Source organism: Nelumbo nucifera, chromosome 5 (genome assembly GCF_055504915.1).
Source record: "Nelumbo nucifera cultivar China Antique chromosome 5, China Antique-T2T, whole genome shotgun sequence".
Lineage (NCBI taxonomy): Eukaryota > Viridiplantae > Streptophyta > Magnoliopsida > Proteales > Nelumbonaceae > Nelumbo > Nelumbo nucifera.
In genome coordinates this window covers 48,120,289-48,144,035 of record NC_142653.1, presented here as the reverse complement: position 1 = coordinate 48,144,035, position 23,747 = coordinate 48,120,289, and the positions used below count along the sequence as shown (strand labels likewise).

Genomic DNA, 23,747 nt, shown 5'->3' with positions numbered 1-23,747 from the left:
AGACTTTCTTCTCATTTCCAGGAAGAATAAATCCTTCTGGTTGTTCCATATAAACCTCTTCATTTGAATCACCATTTAAGAAAGCAGTTTTAACATCCATTTGGTGAACAGATAAGTGATAAATGGATGCTAATGCTATGAGTATACTAATAGAAGTTGTTCTAGCCACTGGTGCATAGGTGTCAAAGTAATCAATCCCTTCCTTTTGACTAAATCCTTTGGCCACCAATCTAGCCTTAAAAGTTTGTACAGTTCTATCAGTGTTGTATTTTCTTCTAAACACCTATTTACATTTTATTGGTTTTGATTCTGTAGGCAAGTCTACTAGTACCCTTGTGTTATTTGACATTATTGAATCCATTTCATTATTTATAACTTCCTTCCAAAATGCAGCATTTCTAGAGGTCATGGCCTCACTGTAGATTTTTGGATCATTTTCAATGTTCAGGACAATGGGTATCTTATTCAAAATCTTCTCTCTGTCAGCCTCAACCAAAAATACAATTGATTGAGTAGAGATAAAATCTGAACCTAAGTGTTTCTCTGTTCTTTGTCTTTGACTTCTTCTAGTTCCTATTGTAGGTATTACCATTGTGTCATTTCTTCTTTCAATCTCATTATTAACAATAGGTATTGAGAACTGAGTTTCTCTTTCAGGTATTGTGTCATTCCTCATTTATGAATTGCTCCATTTGACTAGAATCCATTATTCTAGACATTTTAATGGCAACAATTTGATGATCAGGAAAAATGCCTTTGTAAACCGTACCTTGTCCACCTTGGCCTATGATGCTTTCTTCATTATAATTTTTGGTTGCCAACTTTAACTCTTCGGTTGAAAAGATTTTCAAGAGATTTGAACCTCCATTAGATAACTGTTGTTGTAAAAGCAAACCACCATTTTGCTCAAAGTATTTCTCTTTTAATCTCATGAGTTTTCTTTTCCTTATGATGAAGTATAACCAAGAGATACAAATGAGTAATACGAAGATGCAAAGGCTTATACCTGCATACAATATATGTCAATTATTAGTTAGTGAACAGAATATCTAGAGAGAAATGGTCATACAATATAGCCTTTGTTATATTGTAATTTTCTCAAGGAAGAAGGTTTCATAAATTGACTAATAACATGGCCGTTTCTCATAAAAAGAAAAAGGAAACTTGGCATAAAATTTCTAGAATCCATGCAGATTTTCTTTTTTCACTGTTGGTTTAACCCCTACAACATCCCCTATATATACGTACATACATACATATTGTGTATATAATGGGATTGGCTGAATATCTATTTGTTGATCAGCCTCCTTTTATAGTTTCTATAGTTCGTTGTATCTCTCTCTTAGTTTTTCTTTTATAAAAATCTTCTTTTATTACCAAATATGTATAATAGATCCCATAGAATGAACATGAGAAATCCATTGTTCATGTTAATTGATGTATAATAGTTCGTTGATCAGCAGTTTTTTCTAGCTAATTAGACATGCAAAATACGAGAACCGTCTTATTTTGCTAGCCAAAATCTTGTTTGAATGTGAAATAGATCATCAAGTAACAATATTTCTAATTCACTTCCAGACTTCTAATCTAGAAAAGGAAATTTGTAATCAGCTTTTACAAAAGAAGAGCTCATAGCCAAATCCAATATATTATGATTAAATGTTACATATTATGTTCTATAAAACTTATACTTTTATATCATATGGCATCTCACCAAATGTTGGGTAATTATTGGTGAGAAGTTGTGTTGTAAAAATAATAATCAGAAGGTAGGGAAGTTATCAATGAACACTTTGTAAACCAAAATGTGACAGTGTTGCAGAATTGTTGTGTCGAGACTGAGAATTGCAGAGGAAAAGAGGGTTGAGTCATACCATTAGGCCACTCTCCTTAAATTACATTTGCCCCTACAAGCAGCCGAGTAAATACAAATCGGTCGTAAAGAAGGAACAGCCCACAACTACTAGTAGATGTGCACTCGTTTATCAAACCCCCACGAACCACTCAAAGATAATGCTTAGACATAGAGACAATTGATAGAAAAGGAAAATTCTATCAAAAACAATACACCTATTCGAAGAGACACAAAGAGGAAGAGATACGAAGAAAAACATTTAAAAAAGAAAATTAAAATTTAAATGAACAAACTGGTTACAAACCAAATAGTGAAAGAGAAAAATGATAGGGTGTGGCATACCCACACCCCACCCTGGCCCAAAGTGATATATAGTGTTTTCCACTTATGGGTTCCTACATATAGAGGAAACAAACCTACTAATATACTCAACTTTATCTCTTTACCAAATAATGTGGGACAATAACTCTTTTCTTACATGCAAGAGAAGATAAGAGAAGAGAAAAAAGACAACACCAAAAAATCAATGAGGTGAGATTCATAAAATTTTGAATCACAGTTGCATTCATAACTAAATGCAGACGATCCATTCGAAGAGAGATGTATCTCTCAAAAACAATACACCTATTCGAAGAGACACAAAGAGGAAGAGATACGAAGAAAAACATTTAAAAAAGAAAATTAAAATTTAAATGGACAAACTGGTTACAAACCAAACAGTGAAAGAGAAAAATGATAGGGTGTGGCATACCCACACCCCACCCTGGCCCAATGTGATAAGGCTTATAGTAGTTACATTCATAATTTTTTCTTTTTTTATGTATGGTTACATTCATAATTTTTTCTTTTTTTAAATTGGCCCTCAACAAATGAAACTAAATACAGACGATCCATTTGAAACGTTTGCACAAAAATTGCATAAGGACAAGAGCATTACCTAGGATGACCTTAATTACAGGGAAAGCTTTACTCCTTGGCTTGCAACCTTGCCCATCTTTCTTACCATCGCCATAAGTACCCTTTGGACAAGAGCAATTGTATGATCCAATTGTATTAGTGCAAGTTCCTATGCAAGGATAATTATTTGGATCATTGCACTCATTTACATCTGGAAAGAGAAAGACAATAGTCAAAGCATTAGCAAAAATATTATAAGTGTTATAACTTTCACAAAAATCCAAAAGCATCAGTAAATTAGAAAAAATGTGTTCGCATATTTCGAAGACCTTCTCAAATCACAGATTCATATTGATTCTTGGATTTATTAGTAACGTTTTAATCGTCGTTATAAAATGAACGTAGTACTAATTAAGCAAGGGTAATGGCATGTAGACTTTGGAGGGAGTGGAGTAAAACTGAAATGATTCAAGTGACAGTATTAATGGCTAAACAGAATGGCTAAACATGATTCATATAACTGATCCAGTGAAATTGAGATAAGGCTTAGATGATGATGAGTCAAATAGAAAAGTATTAAATTAAATGAGAAGGTTAAATTATTCGATTATAACAGGAATCATTAGAATCTCATGGAAATAATATCAAATTTATCAGCACCATGTTTATAATTTTGGGCTAGGCTTATAGTAGTTCAAGCATAGCCCAAGCTAAAATTGGACCCTAAAATTGATCCTAGGGTTGTCTCTCATCGCCTATACATGTAAATACTGAAGGAAAGGAAGAGAATATAATGAATTAGTACCTTGGCAGCCGTCGGGGAGATAAGGATTCCCTTGAGAACCTTTCTTACACTGGCAAAGATAACCGGGGCCATTTTTGGAGTGTATGCAATCGGTATTGTGCCCGCAGGCATAGTCAGTGTCTGTCCCTCCTTGTCCTTGTGCTTCCTCGCAAGAAATGTTGTTTCGAATTGCCCAGTCCAGTACTATTGGAGTTCTGAAGCCAACGTTTACAAGGTATTCCACCTCATTTCTTAAGCTCCATGGATAAGAACCATTTGAATTAAACCAGTCTTTGTCGGCCAGAAAGGCCATGCTGCATTTGCTCATATTCCAAGTGGAGTCTGTGGTAGATAGATTGCCAATACTGTGAAGTGATGGCTTAAATGAAACAAGATCTTCTGGTATTGCCGTCTGGCAGCATCCGGTGCCGTTACAGCGTTTATTGGTCGCGTCCGTGTTACAATGACAAAGTGAAACACATTGGGACTCTTGGTCATTGGAATCAGACATAAGGCCATGTATGTTACAACCAATAACCGTAAATTTGTTCCGGGATTTAGAGAATCTATATTCCCAAGGAATTATGGTCCCCTCCCTGCTATGATCATATATCAAGGAGTATGTGACATTGTGGTATGGGTTCTCCCCCATATCACAATCGACAAAAGCCCAGTAGAAGAAAGTTAATTCGCCATGTAGTGATATGTTCAACACAATTTTATCACTATACTCATCACTGTCAGGGCCATACATCATCAGTTGCGGACGATGGTCAGTGGCTGTATTGCACAACAACTTGAATTCATCTCTATTACAGCTTGGATCATCTCCAACGAGGCCAAACGGGTATGGAATGCCAACATTTCCGCATTTTCTTTGACAATCTAGCTGCTTTAACTCCTTGGAATGAGCACATGCGCTATCAAGAGGAGTCCTTTACGGACCAATGGTTTCATCTGGTGACTTCCATGTGTTAATAACAGCAAAGCGTTTATGTTTAATATTTGTATTTAAATTTTGAAGTGAAAGAGAGAAGAATAATTGTTTGGATTTCGTAGTAATAGCATACCTTGGCATCCATGGTGCAATAGGTGTTACTCCCACAGGCATACCCAGCCACGTCTGTTTGTGCTTCCTCGCAACTCTGGTTTCGTATTGCCCAGTCCAGTACTATGGAAGTCCTTATCCCAACGTTAAGAAGGTATTCAACATTGTTTCTTATGTCCCAGAGATGTGAAACTTGTGAGTCAAATGAATCCTGGGCGTCGGACATAAGAACAGCCAACCCACATCTACTAATGTTCCATGTGTATTTGAAGTCGTTACGGCTCCATACGTGTCGCAACCGACTGTCATCAATCTGTTTCTGGTATTGGAGAGCCTGTATGTGTTTGGAAAAGAATAACTAATTTCATTATCCTCCATGTCTTCATCTGCACCCATGTAACATTTGACACTTCCCAGAATGGAAGTCGTTAGTTGATGAGCATCAAGTGATATGTTGAGAATGTTGTGGTCTTTCCCCGGATCATCGCCATACAAAGTCAATTTTGGAGGGAAGATGGCAGTGTTGCAGAACAACTTGAAGTCATCATGTTTGTAATAGGTTGGATCATCTCCAACTAGACCAAAGGGATATTTTATTTCCGCATTTTCTTTGGCACCCAACTCCTGTACCTGGCGATGTCAAAATTAGCTTTGGCCCAGTCCTTGGCCTGACTTAGGCTAAGGCTTGGCACACAGCACGACACGGGCCCACCCGGGCTTGTGCTGCAGCACGGTCCAATTTCATAGGAGAGGGCGGCACGACCCACACTTTGCGCGAACCACTTGCAAGTCGTGCCTACACCTCTATCATCTCAAGTAAGGATGTAGTCCTCACATAACCATCCTCAAGAAGAGGTGAGGAATCAATAAATACATTTCAAGTTCAACACACCATATTAAAAATAAGAAATCACATTTGCTTCTCAAACAAAAATGTCAAAGCCTTTAATTTATTGAAAGGGAGAATTCCTGATAAGTACCCTGCACTTTGGGTATAGTGCCACTTTGGTCCCTGAATTTTAAAATGCAATAACTCAATACCTGGACTTTCAAAATTTATCAGTCAAGTTCTAGTTGGTCCATTAATTATTTGTTAAGTGGCATTTCAAAAGACACAAATTCCCTTCGAGTGTTGTCTAATTTTCTTTATCAACCCTTCAAACCTTGATAAAAAAAAATGAAGAGTCTCAAATCTTTGCCTCTTTTATTCAAGAAAGTTGGGGTCACGAGAATGCCCACTAAGATGTGACTCCAACTTTCTCTAATAGAAGAGGCAAGGATTTGAGACTGTTCATTTTTAATCAATGTTTGGAAGATTGATAAAGAGAATTTGATAACACTTTAAGGGTATTTGTGTTGTTTCAATTGCCACTTAACGAATGGTTAATGATAGAGATTGGATTGACATGTTTTGAACATTTGAATATTTAATTTTCGCATTTTAAAATTCAGGACCAAAGTGGCACTAGACCCAAAATAGAGAATTTTCCCTAAATTAAAGGGATAACTTGAGTTAAACGCCCCCTTAGGCCATTGTACAGTTTGGTTCAGCGTCCAGTGGAAAAGATTCCCAATTTAGGGGATGGTGTTTATAGGGAGGGCTGGGATATATATATTTCGGCAATAGGTGGTGACGTCTAGAATAATATAAGATGATTACCTTTATATAACCCTAATTCAATAGTGAAATTTGAAGCAAAATTGGAAGAAGGGTGAAGTCATACCTTGGCATCCATGGGGGATGTAAGCATTCCCATGAAAGTCTTGCATGCATTGGCAAATATATCCAAGGCTGTTGTTGGAGATAGAGCAGTTGGTGTTATCCCCGCATGCATAATTCCTACTTCCTTTCTCACATGTCTTTTTTGCGTTTGATCCGCCCACTCTCCATCCCCTCCCCGTCCTCTTGGAGGACAAGGTTATCCCCATCTCCATGGGATTCTCATGATTTTTTTTATTGTCAACCATTTTGTTTTTGATTTTTTATTTTATTTAAAAAATTAAAAATAAAATAGTTAAAATTTACAATCACATTAAAAAAGATTCAACCATATTTTTAAAAATATAAAATACCCACATGCATACATATATAAAATATATTAGCAGAGATCCCTAGGGGTCGGGGATCGATTGGTGTCCCCGTGGGGCAGGGAATGCACTCCCCATCCCTATCAAAATGGATGAAAATTTTTCCATCCCCATTCTTGCAGGGAGAAAATCATCCCTATCCCCACTTCATTCAGAGAGAGTCCCCATGTGAATTTGGGAAATGAGAAAAATTGCCATCCCTAAGCTAAATGTAAGTCCTAGTTATCTCTCCCTCTCTCTTCAAGAGAAAGAAAATTTTATTAAGATGAAAGGAAAAAGGGGGAAAAGAATAATACAAATGGGTCAAAGCCCGAGGCTCACTCAAGAACCCAGAACGGAACACACTACTAATCAAAACAAACTGACAACAACAACAAACCAGGAAGGACAATAAAACGTTGCTGCAGAAAGCCACATAACCAAAGGAAAATCAAAAAGACCAACAAAGACAGTGATAGACGCATGGCCCATGCAGGTGTGTGACGTGGCGTAGGGAGAAGAGCAGCAGATTTCCTCCCATTTCTCTTCATTTTCTTGTTAGTTTATTTCTTTTCTATTTCATTGTAACCTGTACGTAGGAATAGGTCAATAAAGCCAAGGTATTGGCCTTAGGAAGTAGTCAATTTGGTTAAGTAGTTATTACTTAAGAATAGGTCAAGTTGTTAGTAGTTAAGTAGTTATGTTCCTATGGCTTAGGGATAGGCTAACTACTAGAGAAGCTAATCCCTTAATCAGTGGCTATGTTAGTGGAAAGAAGTTGAGAATTTTCTGTATTTAAACAACACCCATCCAACATTGGAGGGGAGTTGGAAGTTAATAAAATCTTGTGGTCTTATTCTCACCCTAAGCAGAATGCTCTATCACTCTAGCTTTGACTGGGACCTATCATTGGTATCAAAGCTAGGCACCATGGCTACTAACAAGGAGAGAATTGAGAGCTTAGAGACTGAACTTGGAGGCGGCAATAGCTGATAAGTTCCATCAGCTAGAAGATGCCATCAACAAATTATCGGAAGCTCTACTTTCCAACCGTGCAACATCGACTGCCAACAGCCTTGAATTTAAGGCAAACTCTCCTACCGGGCGTTCTCGCAACATGAGAAAAGAATCTCGAGACAACTCCGAAGTGGGATGATAACTGTTCTCTTCCAAACTAACCAACTTGGAGTTTCCTCGATTTGCGGGAGATGACCCCACCGAATGGTTCACAAGAGTAGTTCAATTTTTTGAATACCAAGGCACTCTTGAATCTCACAAGGTGTCCTTGGCTTCTTTCCATTTGAAAGGCGAGGCTAATCAATGGTGGCAATGGTTGAGAATATCCTATAAGGAAAAAGGCAAAGAGGTGACATGGGAAAATTTTCAAGAGGAACTTTGGGCAAGATTTGGTCCTACCGAATGTGAAGACTTTGATGAGGCATTGTCAAAGATTACACAGGTGGGCTCCTTACGTGATTATCAAAAAGAGTTCGAACAACTGGAATATCGGGTACAAGGGTGGACTCAAAAGGCATTGGTAGGCAACTTTATGGGAGGTCTTAAAATTGAAATAGCAGATGGGATTCAGATGTTTAAGCCAAAATCCTTGAATGCTACATGTCAATTCAATAGGACCACTATCGACTCTTCTCCAACGAAACTGAAGTCTGCTTCACCAATGAAACGACTCACTTGGATGGAGATGCAAAGGAGGCGTGCTCAAGGCCTTTGTTTTAATTGCGATGAAAAATTTGTACCGGGGCACAAATGCAAAGGGCCGCAGTTGCTATTGCTTGAAGGAAATTATGACGAAAGTGAGACAGATGACGAAGAGGGAGCTCACACCAACTTTCGACGAGCTATGGAACAGATACATCAAATTGGACCTTGAGGACAAGGTTCCTCTGAAAGACGGGGGCAATGATAGACGCATGGCCCATGCAGGTGTGTGACGTGGCATAGGGAGAAGAGCAGCAGATTTCCTCCCTTTTCTCTTCATTTTCTTGTTAGTTTATTTCTGTTCTATTTCCTTGTAACCTGTACATAGGAATAGGTCAATAAAGCCAAGGTGTTGGCCTTAGGAAGTAGTCAATTTGGTTAAGTAGTTATTACTTAAGAATAGGTCAAGTTGTTAGTGGTTAAGTAGTTATGTTCCTATGGCTTAGGGATAGACTAACTACTAGAGAAGCTAATCCCTTAATCAGTGGCTATGTTAGTGGAAGGAAATTGAGAATTTTCTGTATTTAAACACCACCCATCCAACATGGGAGGGGAGTTGGAAGTTAATAAAATCTTGTGGTCTTATTCTCACCATAAGCAGAATACTCTATCACTCTAGCTTTGACTGGGACCTATCAGACAACCAACCTCGAAACTCTTTAACTGACCTAAGGCCCAAAAACTAAGTAGGACAGAGTGACAACTTACCTCTTCCTCCTCTTCCTTAACCCCTAATTGCCTTCCATCCTCTTAGATCTTCTTTAACTGAATCATCCACATCAAATTCAACAAACCTTCTTATCTTTCTACATCCCAGAAATCCCCCAAACTTGAAAGCCTCGTGGGTTTTCGCTAAGGAATCATTGTAAAACTCTTCCTCGTCACTTTCAATTCTACTTTCAGCTCATGCCTCTCCCACTTCAGCTCATGCCTCTCTTTACTAAGCCGCTGCCTTCCTCTTAGTTTACTATGTCCAAGTTGATAGTGGTCCCCCCTGTCCACTTGCAGGGCACTGATAACGATGATACTGCTGAATCAGTTACACCATTCACTTCATCTATTCCGTAACATGAGGGATTTAGACTGTTCCATCCATTCAGTAACATGAGGGATGAGGGATCTAACATATTCTTATCTCCCCTCTGTATTCTTATCATAAATTCCTTGTGTATTTATCTCTAATGTATATAATTCCAATTGTATAGTGACACATGTACATATAGATACAAAAATATATATATGAATATATATATATATATATATGTGAGTCTCAAATTGAGTAACACACAATTTTGGTATTCATTCAAAACAGTTCCTCTGTTTTTCATATTTCACCGACCCAAGGTTCTCCACCTCTGGACTCCTAGACGGACTCATCCCTTGTCCTGATAAAGCCTGACCACCCACAGTCGGAACACCTTCTTATGAACTAGGGTCATCCCTAGGAGGTGTGAAAGGAGGGTTTTCCCCAAGTGTAATCGACGTCCTAACCATTGGTCTTCTACTTGAATCTTGCACCAGTGCAACAACCTTGGACTTGCTAACAGAGTCAGCCTCAATTCGAGAGCTCTCTAAATTATCACGTCTAAATCATCACCACAACATCCTTAGACTTACACCAGCGCAACACCACATAGTTCAATTGTATTCTCTCATACTTGAAATAGGCCTTCCATTGTATTCTCCTCCTACCACGTTTTGTGACAACCTCATGCATAGTTTGGAAGGAGTCTTACAGCTAATCCAGTGCTCCATTCTCGATCCATTTTTATTTGGAGTTCAGTTTGTTGCTTCCGCAGATCTACTAGTGGAATTTAGCCTATAACAAGCTTCTGGTGTTTTTTCCAGACGTAATCTTCAGTGGTTAGTTTTCTCCCAACTAAACGGAAAAAGACAAAAATGTAGGTTCTCGGGCTTCCAAGCAGCCAACAGCCTACGCAGAAAAATGCACCAAACAGGGCCTTGATGATTAAGTAATTGTTAAAAGAAGTACTTGTATTATATTAACAACCACTTAAGGCTGTTTGGTATCCCACTTTTAAAATCACTTATTATGTTTTTAAGCACTTATTGGGGTGGGAATGTTTGGTAAGCTATTTTCCCCATAAGTGCTTATATTGATACAAATGACAATTTTAGCTCTCACTTCACTTATACATATAAACAATGCTTTTCACATGTCACACTATACATTTCAACTGAGAATTCACATGGGCCCACACGTGAATCACCATGTGAACTCAATTAATAACAATAATAATAATAATCATAATAATTGATGATGCAAGTTTTGGCAGTTCCTGACTGGCCGATGACTCGGATGCTGATTGATAGTGTGCGATCCGAGCGTTCTCTGGTCATCTGGCGACTTCTTGGTGGCTGGTGACTCAGAGGCCGAAGTGGAGGATTTCCACCGGATAAAGACTTGGATGTCGAGCTAACTAGGCTAAGCTAGGGGGTAGATCGGGTGCCGACCTAAGTTGATTGTCGAGCTGTGTAGCTCTTCAGAGAAACCTGCAAGGAATTAATGTTAGAGTGTCCGAGTTGCTTTACCCGTGGTGGGCACTCCGATGCTTAAGTTAGTACTCGGTTGTGCAAGCTGAAAGTATGTATACTAGTAGGCTCGTGAACAAGTAATCGTGCATACCCTGTTCCATGAGGTCTAAAGTCCTTATATAGTTGAGTTGTCGTCGATCCCACGTACCACACCCAAGATTTCCGAGAGGTCGTGCCTAACCGGTCAGAGATCCACAGAGGTAATCGCCATACACGTTGACCATCCTCTGGAATATCTGGTATGCGGGCCAACTTCCTAGAAACCTGGGGGTATCAGCATATGCATGCCAAATTTGTTGGCGAGCACATTTCGCAGGTCACTGCCTGATCCTCAGTCAAGTCGAGAAGCCCTCGAGGGAGGTCGTTCCTCGCATCGAGGTCACTTCGGCCAGTGGTGAGGAGCTATAGGTCAGCCCTGAACGAGGTGCTCCTAGCTGACCTAAGTTGTGGTCGAAGTCGCTAGGTCGGAGTGCAAACGAACCGCGATCTGGGACTCCAAATCATCACTTAGGTGGTATCTATGTGTCATTCAGTAGCTCTAAGATGCCATGTGTCACGATGTCATTGGAGGGACACATCCGCCCTTCACCAATTGCCCCCCACTCCCAAGCTGAGAGTACCTAGGCGAAGGAAGTAGATAGTTCCTTTGGCCTGGAATGACTGTTTGATGAACTCATAGTCGTAAGCATAGGTCTGATTTGCTTCTTAGGTTAGAAGAATCCAAGTGTTAGCAGCCTTACACAGGACCTCGTCGTCTTGATTATCGGGGCACGAGAGCGATCTCATCTGCTCGAGGAAAGGTGGAGCAGGTACACGAGGACATCTACCTTATAAGGGATGTGACCATCAAGGGATATTGCAATCCGACCTATTACCTCAAGAGTGGAGCTCATCGGGTCGCCCTCAAGAAGGGGTTCTATGTGACTGCTTTATCAGGTTGCTCCACCTAAGTAGACTCTAACGTAGCATCATTCAAACTGGTTCTGAAAGAGTATCCAGCGAGTTTGACACAAAGCCTAAACCGAGGTGAAAAGATTGGCTAAGTTTGCATTTGACTCTATTGCCCATGCCAAGGAAGCAGGCAACTGGGTCTTATGTGGTGCCGAGGTCTAATAAGCTCGCAACTAGATTGCCCAAGCCGAGGAGGCGATTGGGTCTTATATGATGTCGAGATCTTTTATCAGCTCAGCACCTTAGCTCTTAGGCTCTAAGAGCGACTTGTGGTCCACTCTACTTATCCTTGATCTTGCCCATGCCAAAGAGTAAATTGTGTCACATGTGGTGCCGAGGTCTTTTATTATCTCGGCGCCCTAGCCCTTAGGATATGAGAGCAACTCGCCGTCAACTCTCCTTATCCTTGATCTTGCCCACATCGAAGAGGCAAATGGGTCTCATGCGGTGTTGAGGTCTTTTATCAGCTTGGCTCCCTAGCCCTTAGGCTCTAGGAGTGACTCACAGTCCATTCTCCTTATCCTTGATTTTGCCCATGCCAAAGAGGTGACTGGGTCTCACGTGGTGCTGAGGTTTTTTATCAATTGGGCATCCTAGCCCTTAGGCTCTAGAAGCGACTCGTGGTCCACTCTCCAAAATATTATTTAGCCAATGTGCGCATTAACCTTTCCGCCTAAAAAGGTGGTCATTCTATAGTAACTTCCCATATGGCTGCTTCTACAATGTCTCGTGGGATTATCTTCCTGGGTGAGTGCTTGCAAGACCACAACTATGCACTTCGGACCCCCTTGTGAGGGTTGTTGATACATAAGCATGTTATTGGTGTGAGTTAGCAGTTCGTGGCCACAGCTACACTGCATCAGCCTTGTAGTGACGTCGGTCATCCACCCCTACAAGAAGCCACTAGGAGCTCGACCTGCGGGAGAAGCACTATTGACTTTAGGTCGCCAGCTCGCATGGGAGCCTTGGAAGGCTCGACCTACAAGGGCGTCCATGTAATCCATTGGTCGTCTACTCCCATGGGATCTAAGAAGTGCTCGACTTGTAGAAGCAAACTTGCGAAACTAAGCAGAAGAGGCTTCATTCGGTTTAACCGTTGTTGAGTATAAACATAGAATGAGCTGAGGTCGGTGGGGCTTCTTTACAATCTATTGGCTATCAAACACCGCGGGAACTATGGAGGGCTCGACCTGTAGGGGCGGCCTCACTCCAAGGTGCTTGTCGCCAAACTACTAGTTGTCGAGGTCATTATGTTGTTTACATCGGGATTCTCCCATTCTCAGATTTGGAAATTCTTCCTTCATTTCATAGAACCGCCACGCTTCAATCCTGGTGGGAACCGCTAATGACTCTACCGCGAGGAGAGGGGTGTTCACAAGCCATAGCGGTGTGTTTTCATAAGATACTAGGAGTGATGACTTTGGCATGATTGCTTCTGATTGTAATAGGGTGGGTCTCAAGTTTCATCATGGACGCCTTTGCCCCCCAGTAATTGATTATTGGTTCATGATGTTGGTACTGGTCAAAAATGCCTTTGAGTTCATAAAAAATGGAAATTAGAGAGTGAAAACTTAAATTCTTAAAAGGTGAGATCTTAACTTTCTAGAAGATGAGCATTTAGTTTTCTAGAAGACGAGAACTTAGCTTTTTGTAGCATCTCTCACAGATGATGCCAGTTGATGATGCAAGTTTTGGCAGTTCCCAGCTGGCCGGTGACTTCGATGCTAATTGACGTTGTGCAATCTGAGCGCTCTCTAGTCATCTGGCTACTTCTTGTGGTGGGTGACTCAAAGGCCGAAGTGGAGGATTTATGTTGGATGAAGACTTGGAAGCCGAGCTGACTAGACTGAGCTAGGGGTAGATCGGGTGTTGAGCTAAGTTGATTATCAAGCTGCATAGCTCTTTGGAGAAACCTGCAAGGAATCAATGTTAGAGTGCCTGGGTTGCTTTACCCGGGGTGGACATTGCGATTCCTAAGTTAGTACTAGGTTGTGCAGGTTGAAAATTTGTATATTAGTTGGCTAGGGAACAAGTAATTGTGCGTACCCTGTTCTTGACGTCTGAAGCCCTTATATAGTTGAGTAGTCATCGATCTCACGCACTGCACCCAAGATTTTCAAGATGTCGTGCCTAACCGGTCCGAGATCTTTGGAGGTAATGGCCATGCATTCTCTAGAATATCCAGTACGTGGGCCAAATTCCTAGAAACCTGGGAGTGTCGGCATATGCATGCCGAATTTGTTGGTCAGCACATCTCACGGGTCACCGCCTAGTCCTCGCGTTGAGGTCATTTCGGCCAATGACAAGGTGCTACAGGTAAGCCCTGAACGAGGTGCTCTTAGCCGACCTAAGTTGTGGTAAAAGTCACTAGGTCGGAACGCAAATGAACCGCGATCTGGGACTCAAAATCATCACTTAGGTGGTGTCTATGTGTCATTCAACTGTTCTAAGATGCCATTTGTCATGATGTCATTGGAGGGCCTAATTTGCCCTTCATCAATAATAATAAATAATAATCATAATAATAAAATAATAATAATAAATAATAAATAATAATAATAACTATTTGGCACTTCAATGAAACCCCATCCCTAAAAATCATTATTGCATTATGCAAGTCGCCGCATTTTGCATACATGTCAACTGGTTAGGTTTGATATTGCTACAATTTACAAGATTATGGATTTCTTTTTCGTGATCCAAAGAACCATTTTGTGCACAAGCTGATAATGCACTTGCTACTGTAACTTCATCAGGCTTAAATCCCTCGGACTGCATCTTAGCGAGAGCCTCTAGAGTTTCTTCGCAATATCAATTCTGTGCATATCCAGCAATCAATGAATTCCAGTTCATCAAATTCTTGACTGGAATGCGATCAAAGTTCTCTCTCGCCTCCTTGACGTTACTCTTCTTGTAGTAACCAGCAATTATTGACTACCAGGAATAGCAGTTCCGCTGTGGCATCTCCTCAAATAGCTGCCTTGCCGTCTTCAACTGCCCAATCCTCACATATCCATCGATCATCACAGTCCATGTCACTAGATTCCTCATCTCATGTGGAGAGCAATTGAATAAATGCCTAGCAGCAATAATAACCCCATTCCTTGCATATCCATCAATCATCTCTGCCCATGTAACTTCCGTCTTCTCTAGCATCCGTTCAAAACTAAATGATGCAGAACCCATGTCACCATTCCTTGAACACCCTCTTATCATTGCATTACATGTCACCAAATTCCTATCAGGCATTTCATCAAATACCCTGTGGGAACCAACTATGTCGCGGCATTTAGAATACATGCTAACCAATGAAGTCCCTATCCCCACATCTGAATCCACCCCAATTGTGATCGACTCAGCATGGAAAGCTTTCCCGGCAGAGACCCACAAGCCTTGAGTAGTAGAGGAATACCACCATAATGGTGGATTCCTTTTGCAGAGAATTTGGATGTAAAGAAGAAGAGCTTCTTCTGGGGCTCCTTGAGAGAGGTACCTTTTTATGACATGAGACCAAGATCCATTAGTTGGAGCCATCGCAAACTCTCCTTTCTGACTTCCAACCTCCTCTCCTCTGTCGATTGTCATTTGCCACCAAAACCAAATAGGGAGGAGAGAGATTTCTTGCTGTCGAGAGGAGAGAGGTTTCTTGCTGCCGCTACCCTGTTTTCCATCTCAAGGTGGGAGACGATGAACAGTGACTTCCCTTTCTCCCACAAGGCCACAACCTCCGCTCTCCACTGTTCCATTGTCCACCAGTGACGAAAAGAAATATATTATAGCTAATTATAATTTCATTAAAAATCTCATTCTTAACTATAATTTATAAATTACAATTCTTAAGCTTTAATGTTTTATGAGATGAGAAAGACCCAACTCTTCTATCCAACCATAAAATATGCATTGGCAAAACTTTGATGTGAAAATATAAATAACAATTATTTATTATTCATTTTCAAAAATTATAAAAAATAAATAAACATTATATAATATATTCAAAAATTAGTTATTAAAGAAGAAATTTCGATTGTTTTGTGGATATGATAGATCATCGATAGATTTATAATACATTCAATCATTGTGATCAAATGATAAAATTTAATTAATTAATTATTTTTTAATTATAAAAATATAAAACTAAAAAGTAATTATTAAAGAAGAAATTTCAATTGGTCTAATAGATCATCCATAGAGTTATAATATATTCAATTGTTGTGATCAAATGATAAAATATAATTTATTATTATTAATTTTTTTAATTTTAAAAATATTCAATTACTCTATGGATATGATAGTTAAATCCATAGGCTCGATACACCTCCAATACACACCAATATGCCTCTAATAGGATACAATACACCTCATATCGGCATATCAAAATTTTAAACAGGGTTCTCATTCAACTTGGAAACATATAACAATGTCGAAAACAACTCTATCAGAACTAAAGAAAAATCTAGAAAACAAAACTTTTGGAATAGGAAAAATCTTCGTGTCACATGTCTCACTGTCCTCTAAAATTTCAGGTTCAAAATAGGAAGGCGCACATCCTACATGGATTTGAGCCGTTTGGGATCTCTCACAAAAGCAGGGGAAGAAACTCTCGGTCTACAGATTGAAGTGGCATGAGGTATGGTACTTTGGTAGATTAGAAAGTTAGAAGGATGTGAAAAGAAGAAAACGTATGTATTTTTGAAAGTAGGGAACAAAGAGAGAAGGAATGAAACAATTTTACAAAGTTTCTAAAACTTCCACAAGTGTTTTTGGGAAATTTCCCAATATAATAGTTATTGAATTTCAAATTGGGACTTGACATCTAGCTTAATAGGTGGGTTATTAAGTTAGGGAAAGGGAAGAAAGGAGAGAGAGTGAACGAGAGAGCTGGGAAGGGATTAAAAGGAGAGATCGTGAAGTAGAAATGAAAGACGGGGAATGTGAGAAGGAAAGGGCTGTTGATATGGCCATTATCACTATATAATATAATAAGTATTGATATTTTTTAATATTTGTATTTAAATTTTGAAGTAAAAGAGAGAAGAATAATTGTTTGGATTTCGTAGTAATAGCATACCTTGGCATCCATAGGGAAGATAAGGATTCCCTTGAAAACCATGCAGGCAATTGCAAAGATATCCAGCGCCATTTGAGGAGTTGGTGCAGTAGGTGTTACTCACACAGGCATACCCAGCCACGTCTCTTTGTGCTTCCTCGCAACTCTGGTTTCTAAGTATTGCCCAGTCCAGAATTATGGAAGTCCTTATCCCAACGTTAAGAAGGTATTCAACATTGTTTCTTATGTCCCAGAGATGTGAAACTTGCGAGTCAAATGAATCCTGGGCGTCAGACATAAGAACAGCCAACCCACATCTACTAATGTTCCATGTGTATTTGAAGTCGTTACGGCTCCATACGTGTCGCAACCGACTGTCATCAATCTGTTTCTGGTATTGGAGAGCCTGTATGTGTTTGGAAAAGAATAACTAATTTCATTATCCTCCATGTCTTCATCTGCACCCATGTAACATTTGACACTTCCCAGAATGGAAATCGTTAGTTGATGAGCATCAAGTGATATGTTGAGAATGTTGTGGTCATCCTCCGGATCATCGCCATACAAAGTCAATTTTGGAGGGAAGATGGCAGTGTTGCAGAACAACTTGAAGTCATCATGTTTGTAACAGGTTGGATCATCTCCAACTAGACCAAAGGGATATGGGATGCTAATATTTCCGAATTTTCTTTGGCAGCCAACTTTTGTATCCGGCGATGTCAAAATTATCTCTGTATAGCATGAGGAGGTTAGGAAACAATAAATACATTTTCCTAGCTACTTTTATCACTTCTTTTTGAACAAATTACACATAAAAGATATAAAACAATAAATACAGTAATTACAAGTAAATCCGTTCCGGGATAAGTCATTGAGCAAATGTGACCGGTGAAGATATGATGAATATCACCTGATGGGACACCTCTTCTATGATGTGATGAATCCCTTTCTCACAAATGGGCGTCTCACATGCACATCCACGGTGCATTAGGAACATCTCCTGTATATAATAACTAATAAATACGGATGATAAGGTGTGTGTGAAGCTCCTGTGAGGCGCTAGGTCCAAGAAGCAGATCGGGTCTCCTTTTATGATACCGGTTGATTGGTCATATGTTTTTGAGGTATCATGTCTCTTGGGCATCATAGCTAAACCCAGCTTGTATATAAAATCAAAGTAAAGAATTAGAGACCCTAAAACAGCCCCAAACAAAACCACAACAGACTCAAGGGCAGGGTCAAGCATATCAAATCAAAAGATTCACTAAAGCCGGAAAAACACAACTGTAAGATAATAATAATAATAAGTGAGAATGACGGTACAGTCAAGTGTCAGAATTTGTAGGCTCAAAGTACATCTGAGGTAAATGCTAGCTCGAAATTGATGCTAATCCACAGATGGATATGAGTGCATTGAGTATCGGCTTTTGACCTTTTGAATGTTAATAACTCTGCAGTGGGAATCAGAATTCTGCATTGGGCCTGTCCATACTTCTCCATAATAATAATAATAATAATAATAATAATAATAATAATAAGGCCTGAAAAAACCAAGATACTGCTATGAGTGAGGTGCTCATGAAAAACTGAAAAAAATGTTGAAAGACTTAGACCTCCCTTCAAATTTCTATTAAATACTAAACTTCCCATGCCCTTTTAAAAAACACTAAGACCTCCCCTATAAAGTTATTCCTAACAGAATCATCAAAAGAACTTTTTATCATTACTAATTTTTCAAAATTTTAAAACAGTGGAATAGTTTCTTTGTCCATTCCGTTATCTTCTGTGTTGGCCTATGCTTCCTCAAGTTTTCTTGTCGATTTACTGGTTTCTTCCATTGGTCGGCCTCTCTTATCTTCTCTCCCTAATGTGTGCATTAATCTCCCCGACTCCGCATTGTTGGTTCTGTCTCTTCATTTGTCTCTTGTAGACGTCGATGCACTTGCTAATGTATTGAAGGATGTAGCTTGCAGATCAAACTCTTACCCTTATTTCTGCAAATATGTGCTCCCCACAATATGAGCAGCAATATTTATGATTACGACTGGTTTTCTGTTTGTCACTTTCTTTCAACTTCCAGGAAGTTTGTTGCGCGTGGTTTGGCTTAACTAGCAGAACATTCATGATTGGTCACTATATTGCAGTTGATATATCAAATGGTTTAGTGGTTGCATAAATTGATTAAGGCTAGTTTTCCATAAATCGGTTTCTTTCAGCTGTTAGGAGTTTTTGGGCATGGTTGATCAAATAGTTCAATATCTCATAAATCAGTTGAAATTTTCCCAACTACCCAAACCTTAAAGGGGCAAAATTGGAGGGGAGGCTTTTGTCCTATAACATAAAGGTTTAATATTTAGGAGAAACATGGAGGGAGTTTTTAAGTATTTTACTCAAGAAAAAGACCAAATTGAAGAACCTTAAAAAAAAAAAAATTGATTAATAGGAGCATTCAGTATGTATAACTTCCACAGTATAAATTCTGGAGTCCATAAATTTGCACTCGATTATCAGAGTGATCTTTATGTTGATTTTCGATATCCTTTCAAGATTCTTGTGAAGGCTTTTTGCTTTTCTATTTTTACTAAAAAAGATCTTTTTCAACCTCAAATCCCAATTCTTAGCACATTTTATAAATAAAAAATAAAGAGATAAAAATATAAATTAGATATAAAACAATACAAATATACATTATATGTAGAATGTAATTATATGTTACATTTTCTTAAAACATGAATTTATATTATATATATTTTTATACATAAAAACCAAAAACTGAACCACTCATCTGATTAACCTATTGATTCAGTCTATTTCAATTTGGCACCATGCAAAATCGAAAGGTACCAATTTGGTTCAAATATGTGCTCACTATTTGATTAACCGAACTATGAACACCCTTAACTATGAGTTGATTTAACAAGCTTACTTTCACTCTAAACAGCAACAAGACCAACATAGCTCAACCAAAATCAGAATGATCAAATTTCTAAATTTCTTCCTATTGTAAATTTAGTAAATGGAGAATGGGACTTATTGTTTTTGTGCCTTACAAACCCGTTGAAAAGTGTGAAACATTGCAATGCATGAGAATTGATATGCAAAACTACAAATTATGGTGCAATTTTGGTGTGAAATCTCTTTTTATGTTGATTGTGAACTACAAAATAATAAACTAAACTCTGTATAAAATATGGAACATATTGAATCATGCCACTTGGTCACTTTCATTAAAAACCGCCTTTTTCCCTACAATAAAACTGGATATTTACAAATCAACTGCCAAGATTAAACAGCCTACACACTTCTAATAGCAAACATGCACTCAGTCCTTGGTTAATCACCAATGGAAGACACTCAGAATTGAAGTATATATAGAATAATAGAATACTCTTGTAACAATGTGTCCATTTTATAAATAGAGTGTGCAAGCCATTGGGCACTCAGAATTAATCAGCATACACACTTCTATAAATAGAGTGTGCAAGTCTATAAATAGAGTTTACCAAATACTCTATTTATAGAAACTTTTCAACCACTCGAATGTGAAGGGATGGGATATCCATCACATGGACGCCCAACTCTTGCGGAATGGATGGGGCGAATTTCAAAAAATTTCTCCCATCTTTGTAGGGAATCGAATTCCCTATTTCAGAAAACATATTTTACGGATCAATCTTGAATCAATAACCAAATAAGATCTGAACCAAAAGAAGTAGAAGGGAGGATATACCTGATACAGAGAATCAATATCTCCCAATGGAGGTGTTCACGCCCAAGGAAGGAACCAAAATCTGCTCCCACTGAAGATGGCGCAGTGTAGAATGGAGCAGAATCAGCAACGTTCTTCCAAAAGAACTTGACCCTTCAAAAGAATCGACTGGATGGCTTCTGGGTACAGCTCCAAACAATCTTTTCCCCAAAAGATTGAGATCAAGATCAAATCTTGATTTCTCCCTATAGCTGGAGATCGAACTGGAAGGAATGGCAGTGACAGGAAGGAGGCGGCAGAAGAGAATTCGCTATGTGCAGGAAATCTCTCCTTCTCTCTTTATTTGCTCTAAAGAGAAGATATGTTGTGAATCAAAATCTGTGTGTCCTAAAGGCTGCCGCCCCCTTCTTCTTTTATAATCTTAAAGGGATCAGCTCCTAATCAGATTAGGAGTTGCTAATCCAAATCATATTTGGGTTAGAAGTCCCTTTAAGTGATAAGGGATAATCCTTATCTTATCTGCAGATCAGATCAGCCATCTCCTAATCTAATTAGGAGGTTTCCAGATCTAAATCTCATTTAGATCTTGGACTCTCTAAGTGGATAGCGTCCAGGCCCAATCCTATCAGGTGATCCATCTCAGAATTCGCCCCCTTTTAATTGACTGATCAAATCAGCCCAGTTCGAAATGGGCTTAAGACCCATTTAATGTTATGTACTCAAAAAACCTTCCAGATTGCTGCCCAGTTGGGCTTCCTTGTATGGCGTGGGACCCAAACATTGATCTACACATCAGCCACATGGGTTCAGCCCATCCTTTAATATAAGGCTTGGCCGAACACACTGTTATGGACAGTGCACCCCCTGAAACCCATCTTATGGGCTCTATGGGCCCATCACTTACCCTAAGTGGTCCCTGGGCCAAACCACCTTGTAACACCCAGGGACTGTGGGCAGATGCAAGATTAGCCCATCAGGTATTATCCTCAATGGTCTTACACTTAACCTCTCAGCCCATAATGATCACACACTGCCCGACAAGAGAGGACCTCTCCCTCGGCTGCAAGGAACAGTGTTGCACTCTCTACTTATATGGATCCCGGGAATTAAAACCTTTTGCAAACAATTTAGAAACCATAATATATATACTTTTATATCATATATAAAATATACTTTGCAAAAACAAATTTCAACGGTTGAAATCGGCTGCCGGTAGTCTTGGTTTCCATTAGAGAGAGTGCATTCCCGATCATTACCTTTGACCGACAAAGGGGCTGATCCTTTCACTATGATCACCCACTCAGATGAATTCTTGGACTGTCCCAACATACTCAGGTTTTGACCCTTCCTAGGATCTCACTGATTGGTACATCAAAGACAGCCCAATCCGACATCTAGTGTAGCATCATAATCGAGTCTAGGGGTCAGGTGTAACTTTCCAGTTTTGCCCATCTATCTCCAAGGTCCAGGGCAATACTGGAAATCTGGTCCAGTTCAAAGATTCTTTTAATCCTACACTGTATGTGCCTAGGGTCTCACCCTGGCAGCTGAGACAGGCCACCCCAACCGACTTGGTGGCACTACAGTGTCAGCCTTGTCAGGATAGGTCTCCCCAGACCGATCCACTAGCTGTGAACATTCTAAACTAACACGAGTCTCATTAAGTGTCCAGTTTAAGGGTATTACACAGAAACATACCAAGAGAACATGAATCAAATATGCACTTTTATTTATTAAAATAAACTCATAAAGTACATCATTATTGATTGAAGCTAAGGGCATACAAAACTGTCTAACAGCTCCCACTTGCACTTAGGTCCAATCAGGTACTAGCCGGAGTCCCATGCTTTCCACGTGTTTCTCAAACACTTTCTGTGATAGTGGCTTCGTCAATGGGTCTGCTACATTTTCCGCTGACGCTACTTTCTGAATCAGGATGTCCCCTCTACCAACAATCTCCCGCAGTACGTGGTACTTCCTCTCGATGTGCTTCGACTTCGAGTGGGCTCGTGGCTCCTTAGCCTGAGCAATGGCTCCATTGTTGTCACACAACAATGGGATGGGTGATGTGCTGGACGGAACTACTCCTAACTCATGAACGAACTTCTTCATCCATACGGCTTCTTTGGCAGCCTCACTTGCGGCAATGTATTCGGCCTCAGTTGTGGAATCTGCTGTGGACCCCTGTTTGCTACTTTTCCAGCAAACAGCACACGATCCTATCGTGAAAACATATCCAGATGTAGACTTTCTATCATCCGGATCCGACTGGAAATCCGCATCTGTAAACCCTTGGATCTGTAGTGAACTACCATCGAATACTAGACAAAACTCTTTTGTCCTTCGAAGGTACTTAAGTATGCATTTCACAGCAGTCCAATCCTCCTGCCCTGGGTTGGCTTGGAATCTGCTTACTACACTCACTGCCTGGGCGATGTCAGGATGAGTGCATAGCATGGCATACATGATGCTCCCTACGGCTGAGGCATAGGGAACGTCTTTCATTCTCTCGATCTCCTCAGAGGTCTTTGGAGACATCTTCTTGGAGAGATTGACTCCATGCCTGAAAGGAACATTTCCTTTCTTGGAGTTTTCCATGCTATATCTCTTGACTATTTTGTCAATATAAGCAGATTGGGATAATCCTATTATCCGCTTCGATCTATCTCTATAGAGTCGAAGACCCAGTATATAGGAGGCTTCTCCAAGATCTTTCATGGAGAATTGCTGTGATAGCCATACTTTTATCGTAGTTAACATTCCTACATCATTCCCAATGAGTAGAATGTCATCTACATACAGAACCAGAAACGTAACCTTGTCACCACTGGTCTTTCTGTAAACACAGGGTTCATCCGGGTTTTGCTCAAAATCAAACTTTTTGACCGTAGAGTCAAATCGGATGTTCCAACTTCTAGAAGCTTGCTTCAATCCATATATAGATCTATTCAACTTACAGACCATGTGTTCCTGACCCGCAGCTACAAAACCTTGCGGTTGCTGCATATAGATATCTTCAGTAAGATCTCCATTCAGGAACGCAGTTTTGACATCCATCTGCCAAATCTCATAGTCATAGTAAGCTGCTACAGCTAGCAGGATCCTAATGGATTT

General features: G+C 39.6%; 1 pseudogene; it reads right to left on the bottom strand.

Annotated features, from left to right (window-relative positions):
* Positions 1-4,430: 4,430 nt before the first annotated feature.
* On the bottom strand, positions 4,431-15,594 carry LOC148791559 (pentatricopeptide repeat-containing protein At3g21470-like; annotated as a pseudogene).
* Positions 15,595-23,747: the final 8,153 nt, after the last annotated feature.